The 14,731-nt window shown below is 44.2% G+C and overlaps 1 pseudogene; it reads right to left on the reverse strand.

Annotated features, from left to right (window-relative positions):
• The window catches only part of LOC101560057, a 36,457-nt pseudogene extending 22,234 nt beyond the window's left edge, over nucleotides 1–14,223 (reverse strand).
• Nucleotides 14,224–14,731: the final 508 nt, after the last annotated feature.

The following is a 14,731-nucleotide window of genomic DNA, read 5'->3' on the forward strand; positions in this document are numbered from 1 at the left end:
GATTTGCTTCTGAAACTGCATAGGCTCTTTGAACAACCTTCCAACATCAGATCACTAAATCTCCTACCTTAAATCAACAATCAACACTTACTCCCCTGATGCCCAAGATGCAGTGGGTGATCTGAGAGACACTTTTAAGAGCTCACAAACAGGAACTGAGCAGAAAGACCAAATACAAACCCACCAAAGTCAGCAGGGATCTCAGCTAATCCAGACTTCCAGAAAGAAAGGGAATCACATGGCTCCTAGTGCACACCTCCCAGAACCGAAGGTGCTTCAATCAGAATCTTCTTGGAAGAAAACTCCAGAGCTGCCCATGTCATCATTGTAGCAGGTGCCACAAGGGCCACCTGAAAGCTCAACTACAAGTGTTACAGTGCTCAGCCCATGGTTGCAAAACATGAAGACAACTTTTGTGATATCCAGGGGCATAGAAGTTACCACCAAGAGAACTTCTCCACGCAGTAGGAACAACTCAGAAAGGAAAATAGGAAATGTTCTTAATTAAACAAAAGAGACAAGAGAAGAGGAAGAAGGAGAAAGGGAACAGGAGAGAGAAAAGGAAGGGGAGAGAGAGGGAAAGAAAAGACAAGGCAAAGAGGATATGGAAGAGACAGGCAGCTGGGAGGGGAAGAACGGGACATCCACACAATAGGCAAACACAGGAGGACAAATTAGTCCAGAACAGCAGATGCTGCTGGACATAGGGATCCTTGTCCTGCAAAAGGAAATATCAATGGAGTTTCACACTTATCCTTGGTGGTAACACCTGTCTGAAGGTAAAGAATGCACAGAGGAAGGAGGAAGAGAGCAGGATCCAGTGTTCGAACCATGCCCGAACGTCACTCATACATCAAAGTGACAGGAATGGCTTTATCAGGCATATAGAACCTTGGGAAGCATAAGGCTCATGAAATCTCCTTTAAAGTCTATTGAATGTTCATAAAAATGAAAACTAAGAGCTTATGCTTTCCCCCTCTTCTTTCCTTCTTTCTATTTTGCTTTCTTTAAAAATATCTCTTAGCTCTCTTTCTTCCTTGTCTTTATCTTTCTTGAGACCACCAGGATCAAAAAGTGGGCAAAAACAAAACCAAGCTGATGGTCAGGACCAAGAAGAATGCCCTGAGCTTGCAGGCATTTCTGAAAGACCAGAAATAAAAGGACTTTCATTTAAGGAGAGGAATCTGAGATGACCACCAAATCCCTACTTCTTGTGCAGCATGAAGAGTTGTAGAAGGACCCAGCTCCTGAGCTAGCAGGGCATCTCCCAGCCCCAGGCTCCTGGGGAAGCCCACAGCCCAAGTTCAGATGGAGGTGTGTGTAGGCAAAGCAGCCTCTCCCCGCAGGCCTTGGGAAGTGTGCGGCCTGCAGGCGCTCCCTCTTTCCCACTCAGGCTTCTTACTCTGCCCTTACATTGGCAGAGCCCAGCACCACTGCAGCTCTAGAATAGCTACTGGAAGCTGTTTGCTAAGGTACAGGCATTTCTGTTGCCTTTTAAGCATTAACAGTGTTGGATCCTTTGGTATACCAGTGTTGTAGTTTGGGGGTTTGCAAAGGAAACAATACCATGCAGGACATATTTTATGATTATTTTATAATGAATCACTCTCTCAGTTACTCTTCTCTCATTGCTGGGACAAATCCCCAACACCCAAAATGAAGGAAGGAGGGCCAGGGAGATAGTTCAGCAGAATAAGCACTTGCCTGGCAAGCGCAAGGTCCTGAGTTAAATCCCCGGTACTGCAAAAAAATTTAAAAAGTAAAAAGTAAAACAACAAAATGAAGTAAGAAAAGTTCTATTTATCTCACAGTAACTGGAGGTTTCAGTCCATACTTAGCTGACTTCAAGGCAGAGTGGCATACAGCAGAGGGCAGCAGTTCATGGTGGCAGCAAAGAGCAGGAGGAGGCAAGGAAGGAGCAGTGGCAACAGAGAGGAAGTCTGACTCTCTGTTTCACTTGTGTTGCATTCAAGATATCTGCCCCAGGCTGGGTGTAGCACTCATACCCATAATCACGGCAGGACTAAAACCCACAATTTTAGTGTGCCATGAGTTAATCTCAAACTCTAGAAGTCCCTGCCCCATGACTACACAAGGGTTTGGGGGACAACAAGACACAAACCAGAAGAATCACCCAAAGCATCATATACAAAGAGTGCAGGAAATCTGTCCACACACTAAAGACCCAAGACTCCAGCTGAGGGCCTGGATCCCATGATGAGATCCTGTGTGAGTCCAGCCGAAGACCTGGAGCTCATAACAATGCCTCCCACAAATCCAACTGGAGGCCTACAGAGCATGGCAATGTCTCATTCAGGCCTGCTTAATGGATCTGCACTGGAAAGGCCCGAAGGTCAGTGGTGGAAGCTAAAAAGTCTACACTAACAGGATGAAGGATCTGTGGCAGCAGGCTGAGGGATCTAAACTGGAGCCAGGAAGTAATGCCTGAAGTAAGAACCAGAGCTCTCTTGAAAAGCACCACAGTTTATACACCTATAATATTCAATAACGGAACTTAGAAAAATGGGGTATACAGATGAATGTCCATTTTGTATCTGTGTATTCAAAGTGGTTAGGATAGATATATAGTTGCATTCTCTTAATGAATAGAACGATTTGTTCTAATGGTGTTTGTAAATAGGATCTCAAGTCCGCATCTTGTACAGCAATTAACCACTAAGAAGAATATATGCAGTGTGTTATTTGTTGAAACTGTACTTCCGATTTGATTTGAAACTGTCTCATTGCTATTTATCAATAAAATTTTGGAAAAAAAAAAAAAAGAAAGAAAAGCACCACAGCCCTCCTCAGCAACAGTGAGGTCCCAAACTCCTCTGAGGATGAGGGAAGATAAGTTCCCATCAACAAAGCCAACATCAAGCTTATCCAGGTGACCGCAGTGTACCACCTTCCCTTCCAGAGCCAGGAAGAGATGCTCAAAGTGAGGTCCAGAGCTCCCCCAAAATGAATCCCAGACATCCTCAGCAGCAAGGTCCCAAGCTCCTCCTCCAATAAGAACAACCATGTTCACCAGGAAAACCAGCACGATTAGCTCCCCCAGCAGAATAGCCCAAGAGCACCAGCAACTTTCAACAGCTTCCATAGCAGCTTCTCTTCTTCTTCTCCAGTTCTGTTTCTTATGCTACTGGCAACACTCCTGAGGGAGCCTCTCACACCCAGCACCATGCTAATTCCATTCATCTGTGTATAACAAGATGTTGAACACCAGTTATTAATCTATCTCACTCAGCTTAGCATTTTACCCTACTTAGGAAAAACTAAGTCCATGGGCAGCACAAGACAGTTCCTTTAACCCGAGGGAAAAGCTACCAAGACACTGAACAGATCATCAGTGGGAGAGGTTTCCCAAAGAGAGCTACACTTCTAGGCTTGTTTCTCCATAGAAAGGTTGACATTTTCCCAAAGAAAGCCTCCTCCTCCTCCTCCTCCTCCCTTAACTCGAAAACCATTCTTTGGCAGACCCAAACTCAGGGGCAGTGGCCCATGCCCACAGTTCACAGCCCAAGATCTGACAGTATCTTCACAGAAGTCTCAAAGTTCTTAGCACAATGTCAACTAGATATCTATACAAGGAAACACAATGCATGTGAGTGACCAATTAAATAGACATGAATTAGTGGGCTGAGGTGTGTTTCAGTGGTTGGGTGCTTGCCTAGAAGGCCCAAGGCCCTGAGTTCAATCCTCAGCACCTCAGGAGAAAAATGAGTTAGTAATAAATGTTAGAACTAAGAAAGTTAGCAAGACTATAGCACAGAGATGGGGCAAGAGGGGGGGGAAGAAAGAGAGAGAGAGAGAGAGAGAGAGAGAGAGAGAGAATGACAGACAGACAGAGAGACAGACAAGATAAAGACAGAGTTATTCAATAAGCTTCTCTTCTGGAGGGTTAACAACCTAAGTTAGCAGACCAAAATTAGAGAAAAAGGAGGGCTGCAAGGAAAGCCAACACTTTGGCCCTAGCCTTCCAAGGTCAATTAAGACTCAGGACATATGAGAACTTGTACTGTAACATCATGTAACTCGGCAGTGTCCCAAATTTTCTGATCAAGGAGATTATGGCGCCAAAGAGGAAAGTGATTGATGATGTAGAGTGTGCCTAAGGAGAGTCACATGGAGAGAAAACATTCTCTCAGGCTTTCACAGAGAGCACATTGGCCAAGCAATGGCCGTGACTCATCCCCATGGCTGACACTGACAAAGGTTCTACAATCTGAGGTACAGGATCTCAGGATAAATCCTGAGGGGATTTCACTGACATTATTAGACTCAAAATCTACAACTCTTGTTGCATAGGTCCTGCTTTACCTTGGTCTTAACCATCCTGCAGAAAAGTATAACAACGAAGTATAAGAAGTAATGCCATGCTATTATGCTGAGCTGTAGGGGACTCTTGTTAACAATTTCTGACATTGCCAGTGAAGCAGAAGACCCAATACTATTATGGACTACTGGACTCTTTTAGAATATTTTGCTGAGTTAACATACCTATAATATTCAAATAACGGAACTAAACAAGAAAAGGGGATACAGATTCATGTCCATTTTGTATCTGTGTATTCAAAATGGTTAAGATAGATATATAGTTACATTCTTAATGAATAGAGGGATTTGTTCTAATAGTGTTTGTAAGTAGGATATCATGTCTGCATCTTGTACAGCAATTAACCACCAGGAAGACTGTATGCAATGTGTTAATTATTGGAACTGTCCTACCAATTTGGTTTGAAACTGTCTCATTGCTATGTGTTTCTCAATCAAATTATGGGAAAAAATAATAAAATAAATAAATATCCATAGCACCTGAAAAAAAAAAGTTACACGGTCAATGGCCCTGCTTACAAACTGGAGAGTACTTGGTGTTTTCCCTATTTCTGGCAATTCATGTGCCCAAGTAAAATAAAATTGATGAGACATAAAAGGCCTGTTTGTTTGAGACAATACCCAATGACCATGAAAGATAAAAGGGATTAAGCCCCATATTAAAGTTCTAACTCATCTTCTTCATAAAAAATACATAATTTCAATAAACAAGATGATAGCAATTCAGAAAAAGATGGAATTATTGACAGTAGAATAAAAGGATTCAATGTATGACTATGATACATTCTTCTCTAAGAAGTTGGAAGGAAAATGGAAGAGAACAAATTCATTGAGAGGTACTATGGCTCAAGTGTCCCTGGTTGCTGAAAGCCACAGGTTTTCAGTGTAAGGAAAGCTACAAACACCAAGCAAGGCAAGCTAAATGGAAATATGCTAGATTTCTCACAATGTCATGTTACACTGAACCATTGTTCTACAGTGAGCAAGAGGTGCATTCAAACAAGGCTGAATGGTTCACCAAGTCCAGAGTCACTTTGATGCTGGCCACAGGAAAGCCACATCCACGAAAGTGTTGTAGGCAACTGAGTTAGATAGAAATATTATAGGTAGGTAGACAGGGCTAGGCCCTGGAAGGACCCAGTATCGACAAGATACCTTGCAACTGTGAGAGGAACAGGCACCTCCCTGTGGGCCAGACCTCAAGACAAAACATCAAACAAATGCATACCTCACTAAGGATAAATATCAGGGAGTAATATTCTAAATAGATCTCTGTCACCTTGAGAAAGCCAGGAAGAGTCACTAACTCAACACCCTAAAGGAAAAGCCCCTGTTGTGCATCATGCCCACTTGCTAAGTGATTTGCTTCCCCATTTGATCCCAGTTTAATTTTACCTGAGCAATTATGCTTGTAATCTTATTGGCTGACCATAGTTTTGTCCCACCTCATGCCCACTTTTAGAGTTCCCGTGTTTCCCACTTTGGACCTGCCTCACTTCTAGGTTTTGTTGTATAAAAGTCCCTAGAAAAGGCAGGTTCTTTGGCAACCTGTTTAGGCCCCCTTCTGTCCCTCTCTCAGACAGAAGCTTTCTTTCCCTCAATAAGTATGTTCTGCTTTAACTTCCATTGTTCCTAAAATTCATTAGTTTTAGAGAACATAAACTTGTCCCAAATATCTTTCAGGTTATGAGTTTCTTTCCCTTATATCAAGAGGAAAATCAAACCCAGAAGGAAAACAGAAATCAGCAGGCATGATGGGCAATGAGGTATTTGGAAACAATGGCAAATGTAAATAAACTCCAACAGGAAGAATTAATAATGGAAACAGCCCAATGAAACAACACAACAGTCATAAAGATACAACATGGTCAGTAACCATAGCAGGCTGAAATGCTGGACCATCCTGGGGTGTAACTTAGTGGGCAAGTGCTTGCGTACCATGAGTGAAGCCCTAGATTCCATCCCCACCACCACAGAAAATCAATAGGTAAAGTAGTAGACCAATAACGAGGAAGAGAGGTAGAGGATGACAAATGATGAAGGTTCTAAGGTTCTCACATCCTTCAGAGGAGGATCAGAATATGGGTTATCCCATGTCTTAAGTGGAGCCGCTGCTTGAATTGTCAGAGCAAGCTCCAAAGGAGCTAATGCAAAGCAAACAACTTTTAGTCTCTGGAGGAAACAGGAAGTAAAGAATATAGTCATTTCAATAAGATACAGAATAAAGAAAGGCATGGAAAGCCACAGCAAATTGATGTAACAAAGTAAGATGGTGGCACTGTGTCCGAATGTATGAAGATCTCAATACATACACAGAGGAAAGTCACCTGTTAAGTGAGAGAGCAGAGTCTGATCACATTCTCGAACCGTTACTCACACGAAAGTCACTGAAGCAAGCTGCAGGACTCTGCAGGTTTGGTCACACTGATCAAATTTGGAACCTGTGGAATCTTGTCCCAATGCCTCTAATTCAGATCACCCAAAGATCATGCTTTGAGAAGCACTGCTAAGAACACAATGGCAGAGAAACTACCTCTGCTGTTCAATCTGCAAGGTCCTCTTCTCACAGTGCACTCCTATCGCAGACAATTATGCAAACAACGTCAGTTTCTTAGGCTAATTTCTCCCACTGCTCCTTTTCACTGTGTGCCTCCATTACTCCTGTGGCCTGTGGGGAACCAAAGCCATGACCCCCGCCCCCCAAGAGCCACTACCATTCACCACCACTCAGGTCTCTGCTTCTTTAGAGAAAATGGGCAAATTTCTGCACCTTGGTGGGAAGGCGGGGGACTGGAGATGCAGTTGACTTATGCCTCAGGATTTATGTAGAGTAACACAAAGTTCAAAAGTACTTATGGGTAAGAATTTTCACTGTAGCACTTTTTCTAACAGCCAGAATCAGAAGAGCCTAAATATCAATCAACAGGAATTTGTTAGAAAAATCAGTGATATAGCCATGCAAGCAAGAGGTTAAAAAGAATGAAACATCCACAGAAACTGACATGGGGAGTCGTGCAAAGCATGTTATTAAACTCACCGACTAAACAAATGAATAAATAAATAAATAAAGCAAAGTCAAACATATGGCACCACCCATTTTGGGGGGAGGGGCTTCAATGTATAGAAAATATTTTGCTCATACCTCTGCCCCCCATCACCTTCCCTGTAACCCCTAGCAATCATCTGTATGACAATTTAGCCCTCTGTTTCCCTGGTAACTGCAGAGAAATGAAACATGAAGAGCATATGCTGACTGCCACCAGCCCGACTGTGGCTCGCCAGGTGGCACCCGGCCAATGAGGGGATTACGGAACACTTGAGTCCCTGATCTTTCCCCGCTTCTCTGCTGTTTATTTATTTCTTTCTTTTTTTTTTTTTTTTAAGTTCTTTAAAACAGGGCTCAAAGGCAGTAGACAACATAAAGGATCATTGGATCTTAAAATAGTTTTGAGCCAAAATACCTGCATGGTTTCTTCCTCCACTTGTGGCAGTTCCTTGTTTTGGCAATTAATTTACCTTTTTAAACTAGATTGTCTTCTCTCACAGGGGAAAAGAAAAAAGGTAGCAAAGAGATTTTTAATGTCAAGTTGTCTCCATTTGAGTTTTTAAGATCGCTTTTCTTACAGTGAGAAGGGATTTACTTGGATGCCGCTGACAGCCATTGTCTGATCTGTTTACTCAGACTCCTCAAAGATAGCTATTGTTGTACAATGAAACAGCTCCTGTCCTTCCTCCTCTCTCCTTTATTTTGTGAGGGAGGGTAGTATCGGCTGTGAAAGACACTTCTGGCAGAGGACTGCAACTGTTTTGGCAAGAAATTCTTTTGGACATGCACTAAATGGTATTTTTATACGTATAATAGCACTTTGAAATCCAACACTAATTTCATTCATCACAGTATTTATGTGTTATTTTTACTATAATGGGAAAAATAGGATAATTTAAACAATTTCTCCCAGGTCCTCCTAGCCTTCAGGACCCTGTTTGTAACAGGGGTGGGCTCACTGGCGATGTCACGTGTGATCACAGGTCAAAGACTCTTTGCCAGGTTGCATCTCGGGCCAGTGTCAGTGGAAGCTGCCTTTGAATGGCTGGCAGTGTCGCCCTCTCAGTAATGCCATCTGGCTTCAGTAGGAGCATCTGCTCTAAGCTGCAGCTCCGGATCCTTAGCTCTGCTTTAGGGATTCTCCAACTTCTTTCAATCCCAATGGAAAAGGACTATTTTCTTCCTATTTTCCTGTGCAAAGAGCTAGCCGGCAAAGATAGAATAATTTTTTTAAAAGCAAGAGTCAGAAGCTATGAGCTTAACAATGTATGTCTAAACAGGTTTGAACCAAAACACCTACAGGCCTTCTCTGCCACAGGAGTCTGGTGGAAGGTCACAGCTGCAGTCTTCCCAACATAGGTCACCACCACCAGTAACCACAGGGGCAATCATCCTTACGTATCTGGGACTCTTACATCTTAGCTACCCAAGAATCACTGTTTAATTGGAAGCCTGCCTCTCCACCCCAGGTAATTACTACTCTCCCTGCTTTTTCAGATAAAGGAATTATGACTCAGGGAGAAGGGGAGCCCTGCAAATATCACATGGCCAGGTCATGCTGGGCTAAGGCTGCACCCCACGTGTTCACGTCCGGGAGCTACATCATGTAGAGCCACAGGGTCCAGGCCATAGTCAGGTCAATAGATGGGATGTGTATTCCAACACACCTGACCCGCCCAGCACACTCCACATCCCAGTTTGGTCACAAATGAAAGTCTGAAGTGAGATGTGCTGGGGGCCTCTGGGCAGAGATGCAGGAAGGGAAGAGAGAGGACAAAAACCTGGGAGGGAGAAAGGACAGCAACCCAAACAGCAGCAAAGGAAGGGGGCCAAAGGATGCCTGAGGAAGAGCTGGACAGTTACAGAGACCAGCAAGGGCCTTGGAAAACCTACCATGTGGAAGGCCCAGGAAGCCAAGCTGAGACAACTTCCTGTCTCCACCCCTAGCAACACTCATCAGCCAAGATGTGTGTGTGTGTGTGTGTGTGTGTGTGTGTGTGTGTGTGTGGTGCTGTGTGGTGTGTATGTTGGCAGGGCTCACCTATCTGCTGAGACCCTGACCTCAGTGCTGCATTCCCAGCCCAGCAAACTCTTCTCATTTTAAGCGCAGGTGTGTGGCCAGCACAGCAGCCCTTTCTGCACCTGCCCTGATGATGGTGAGCCGGGCAGGGCCCAGGACAGTCCTGGCAGCCGTGATGTGTTGTCCTCTTTCCTGTCTGCATTGCCTGCAGGCCTGACCTAGACCATAATTCATCCTCCCAGATGCCACGTGTCACCATGCAAATCTATCTGGAGCCTGCTGTACAATGTGGACAGGTTTTGCATCCCTAAATTCCCAGAACTGGGAGGCTGTAGCAACACATATCTGTGCACCACTTTGAGTCCCAAGTCCAACTTGGGCACCAGGTCCTATCCTCCAGGGACTCTCAGGTACTTTCCTGGTTAAAAAAAGGACTCTTGTCTGGCTTCTTTTGCTCTTTTCTCTCTTCTCCAATTAGAACACACACACAAAAGAAGTGGGAGCAATTTGCCCTGGCTCCACCCAGGGAACCACTTCCTCTCCTTGACAGAGCCATGGTTTCCATCTGTCCTCTTGAAGCTTCCTTCTCAGCTGCAGGGGTGGGTGGATCAGGTTAGCCTGGGCCAAAAGGTCCCCAGCCTAGAAGTTCATCTGGCACCAGAAGCCTCCTCTGGGGAGGGTTGAGTCCCAAATGAAGACAGGACTTAAACTGACCAGCAGACTACAGAGGCTTGCATCCTTGGCTGGAGCCCTGAGCCCCGCACAGCTGGTGCAAGCACAGACACCACCTGCTTGCTGCCCTGGCCTCCTCTGATGCAGCCAAAGCTCCTGCTGAAGGCAGCAGGGAGGAGGAGAAAGAGGCACAGTCTGCTGCCATTGTTAGACCCTGAATCATTTGCTTGAGGGCCACACCTGCCATGGCTTCCTGTTTCCTGGTGTGTGAGGTGACAGCTTCCTCTTGGTCTCAGAGCCAGCTGAGTCAGAGTTTCTGTTTCTCCTAGCTGAGGGCACCACCTATTTCCTTTCATTTAGCCCAGCTCCAGAGCCATAAACCCCAGCAGCTGCTGCCAGGCTAAATTGGGGCCTTCCCTTCTGCCCCTGCAGGGGTCCCCAGGTTGGACAGTCCCCAGTGCCTTTCTTGGGCCCACAACCTCAGGGCAAGGACAACCAGGGGCATCATCTTAAACCCTAATGCCTCTATTGTAAAATATTTTGCTTGGGAGCCATCAGCATACTGAAATATTATTTGTAGGCTTATTATAATTGATGTCTATGCTTTACGCTGCCCAAGGACATTGATATTATTCTCTCACAACTTCAGATTTGTAAATAGTAATACAGATGCATTCTACCCTGTCTTTAAATGTCCCTCATCACAACAGGTCAGGTACTGGCCAAATATTTCAGAAGGAAAAAAAATAGAAAAAATACAAAATGTCTCAGAATTCTGCAACCAGCAAGATAAACCAGGATATAATGATGGAGACAGAGTTTAAGGAGTGACAGAAACTATGATCCTCAAATCTTGAACCCTATCAAATTTTTATTCCTGTGTATAGATAGGCTTGTGTATTTAACATTATAATCTCATACTTTAATCAATAAAGCAAATTTAGTTATGAGAAATAGGTATTATGTTGAATATGCAGACTTACAATGTATATACTTCTTGTGAAAATTTACTTGAAAATACATTCAGTCAACTACAACGAGAAGCAAAAATTAGCTCTGGTACATAAAAGTTACACTGTAAAAATACTATGGAACTGAGTGAGGTAGAAATATAAAAGACAGTCAGACAGCACTGGGCCCATGATGAGGTCAGGGCCAAGGATGACAACAGATTGCTGCTGTGGCTGGAGGCACATCTGTTGGAGGCCAGGCCCCAAGATAAAGATGGAATGACCAAAGAAGGTACCTCCCCAGGGGATAAGACAATTGGTATCACCAACGAAGTCCAGATAGACATCAGTCACCCGGATGGATGACCAGAAACCTCCTGACCCATCCCTTCCTAAACAGACCCTTGTTCTTTCCAAGTACACTCACTGTATTACCTGTTTCCCCTCTGCATTCATGTAGGAGACACTTCCAGATCCTTGTCTCGAGCCAAGAAGCCAATATTTGTGATCCCAAAGTTACGTTATTGGAATCCCATCAAGTTGAATCCAATCCACCACTTTCAGTGCAACCCATGGCGAAAATAAAGACACTAAATTATATTTTCAATCATCGGGGAGTCAAGGGGCCCTAAGTCCAGCCACAAAGATGACTTTCCGGAACCAAGAGAGTGACCCAGTCTTTACTCCGTGGGGAAGTGGCTTGAGGAGGATTGACTGAGAATTGTGGGAAGTAGGTGATCATTGTGAGCTGAGCTAGGTGGGTGGCCTACATTTACCTCTGCCGATATGCAGAGAGGATATACAGAGAGTAATCTGCATTATATAGTATCTAATGTTTTGGTAAGTCTGGTGCTTCAGCTTTGGTGTAGCCTTTCAAGCCCCAGGAAGTCATAGCCTCTGTCTTGAGGCTCGATCCCAGCTGGTGGCATGGAGCATTGGTTCTACCATCCTGTCTCAACCCAGCTCACATTAAAGAGCAGCAGGTGTAGATTACCAGGGAAACACGCATGCCACCTTCACAGACTATCACCAGCACCTCAGCTGGACCAATACACATTGCTTAAGGCCAATTGAAGGATAAACAGAAGTCCTAGCCAGCTCTGTACAGAACAATACGAGGAAATAGGGTCAGGCTCAGTCAAAATGGAGACAGTCGCTCTTCTTTCATGGAGAGCTGCTCAGGTGGCCTCCACACATCAATATTACCTAAGCAGCTAACTGGTTAACCATAGTTTTGACCCGTGTTGTACCCACCTTGTGATTATGTACTGACCTCATGATTTTGCTCTATGAATGTTCCTCTGAGAAGTAGGCTTGTTGGCAACCCAATTTAGGGTCCCCTCCTGGCTCTCAGAAGCTATCTCAATCAATTTTTCCTACTCTTAATTTCCACTGTTCCTTAGAATTCTTTCTTCAGTTTGGGGGAATGTGAACTCGGCATATCTAACATCTAGCAGGCTGAGAGTTATAAAATTATCCTTCCTTCTACCAGAAATTCTAATCAAGACCACCAAGATGAGTTATAAGAAATAAGATTTAAAAACTCCAAAATTTCATTATGATGCTAATCTCCAGGATGGTTTACTAAATAAAAACAGTAAGAAAAAAAAACCAGATCAAGGTAGGGCCCCTGGCTACACTAACAAATGTCAGGGAAATGAGAGCAGAAATGTAAATCAGCCAGAAGAATGACAGAATTTCAGTCTTAACCCAGGGGGGGGAAAGCAAAAAAATATGTCCACATATGAGATTTCAAGAATATATGTTAAATAATTACTTTGAAAAGTTAAATGTTACTGAGCAAAGTGGCATACTCCTATAATCCTAGCAGTCAGGAGGCTAAAGCAGAAGGATCATTGTAAGTTCAAAGCCAGCCTGAACTAAACAGAGATACTGTCTCGAAAGAAAGAAAGAAAGAAAGAAAGAAAGAAAGAAAGAAAGAAAGAAAGAAAGAAAGAAAGGTTAAATGTATTTTTTTGGTTTTGGTTTATTTGTTTGGTTTTGGTTTGGCTGTTCAGACACTGTAGAAATTTTATTAAAGGATAAAAGAATGTTGCCCCCCAGTCCCATGGAAAGACCAAATAAATAAGGGCTAAAAGGAAGAGCCACTCAACCATTGGGCCCACTGAACTCTTGGGTCAAATGGCAATATGCTGCAACAATGAATATGAAATAAGAGCTGGGATGCCAGGGGAGGGTACTCGCTGAGCCCATCAGAAGGGTGATGGGTGGGTGACAAGCAGTACCACATGGCCAGGCACAGGCTGGGCCACAGAGGCAGGGGAGGCCATCAAATGGGAGTCATGGGCATCACTGGGGTGTGCTTTATCTCTGGTTTCTCCTAATGGTACTCACTGGGCCAGACCTAGGAGGGTCCCTGTTCCTTCATCTGAATGAAAGACATTTTTGTGTTCTTCAGGGAGAGAAGTATGCTGTACAGGGGTTTCCAGGAGCAAGCCTGAGACCTGGCTCACTGAAATCCAGTTCCTGCCACCTGTCTCTCTTCTGAGTTCATGTAAACTAGGGCAGGTCAGCGAGTGAAAGGAAGATCCTGAAGGTGGAACCAGAGTCGTGAGCCTCTGGGGACACAAAGTCTGACTTTGGGGTCCAGATCCCTCCAGCCTTGGGAAGCAGGAAGCTCTGCCAGGGCCTAGTCAGTGGACGGGGGTTCTGGGGACCAGGTATGCAGAGGCTCGAGCACCCTGGCCCCATCAGATGGCACATCCCTGGCTCTCTCGAACCAGTGCTCTCTGAGCCAGGCTGGACTGGGGCCAGATTGGACAGCTCTTCACACCCTTACCTCACAGGATGTTGGCCAGGGCTGCAGGGTCAGCCACAAACTCTATGGGCCCTGGAGCTTCCGTCTGTGGAGGGAGCCTAAGCCCTGAATTTTGTCCCCCAGGGCTAGGCCTGAGCTCCTCCAGGGGGTACGGAAGCTGAGTGATTACCATCGCCTTTTGTGATTTCTCTGTTTGGTGCATGCCTTTTGACCTGGGGCCTGTTGAGTCAACAAGGGTATGTTGAATACTAAGTTGTGGCTTCTGCACCAGTTTCCCCAGATCTTAGTTCTCCTAGTCCTGGGAACTTGGTTTGACTGTAAGGAAAGGTGGGCATCTCTTTGAGCATACTGGAATCCTGCTGGGTATAGGAGACACACCCCGGAGGAGGGGATCCTACATGGCTTGGATGATGGTCATGGTGGCATCCCAGGAACCCTTCAAAGCTACTTACCTCCACTTCCTTCACTTTCTCCCCAAGTTTCTGGGTCTTCTGCTGCTACTTCCCCAGTTCGTAAAATATGCCAAGCTCCCAAGAAAGGTTAAATGTATTCTGCAGTTAAAAAATTTAAAATAAGATATGCTATTAGAAAATACCGGAGATGATAGCAAAGAAAACAATCAATTAAAAAATGATGGACTAATATGATGTCACATGGTACTGTCAAGAAACAGAAAAAGTGTGTATTGTGAAATATCTATTGTTACAGAATGTTTTATCCATGCTTCAGTGTTCCAAAGATTTGGTAATTATTTTTATCACTATTTAATTTAAAAACCCATATATACTTCTTAACTAATAATAATTTGTAAGTCATGGATCTGTAGCACTATCCTTCTGCATATGAAAATAAAAGTACTTACTATTTAATGGAATTTTTAAGACCATCACTGATATATACAAAAATACTGAACACTTATAAAACAT

Source organism: Octodon degus, unplaced genomic scaffold (genome assembly GCF_000260255.1).
Source record: "Octodon degus isolate 3935 unplaced genomic scaffold, OctDeg1.0 scaffold00261, whole genome shotgun sequence".
NCBI lineage: Eukaryota > Metazoa > Chordata > Mammalia > Rodentia > Octodontidae > Octodon > Octodon degus.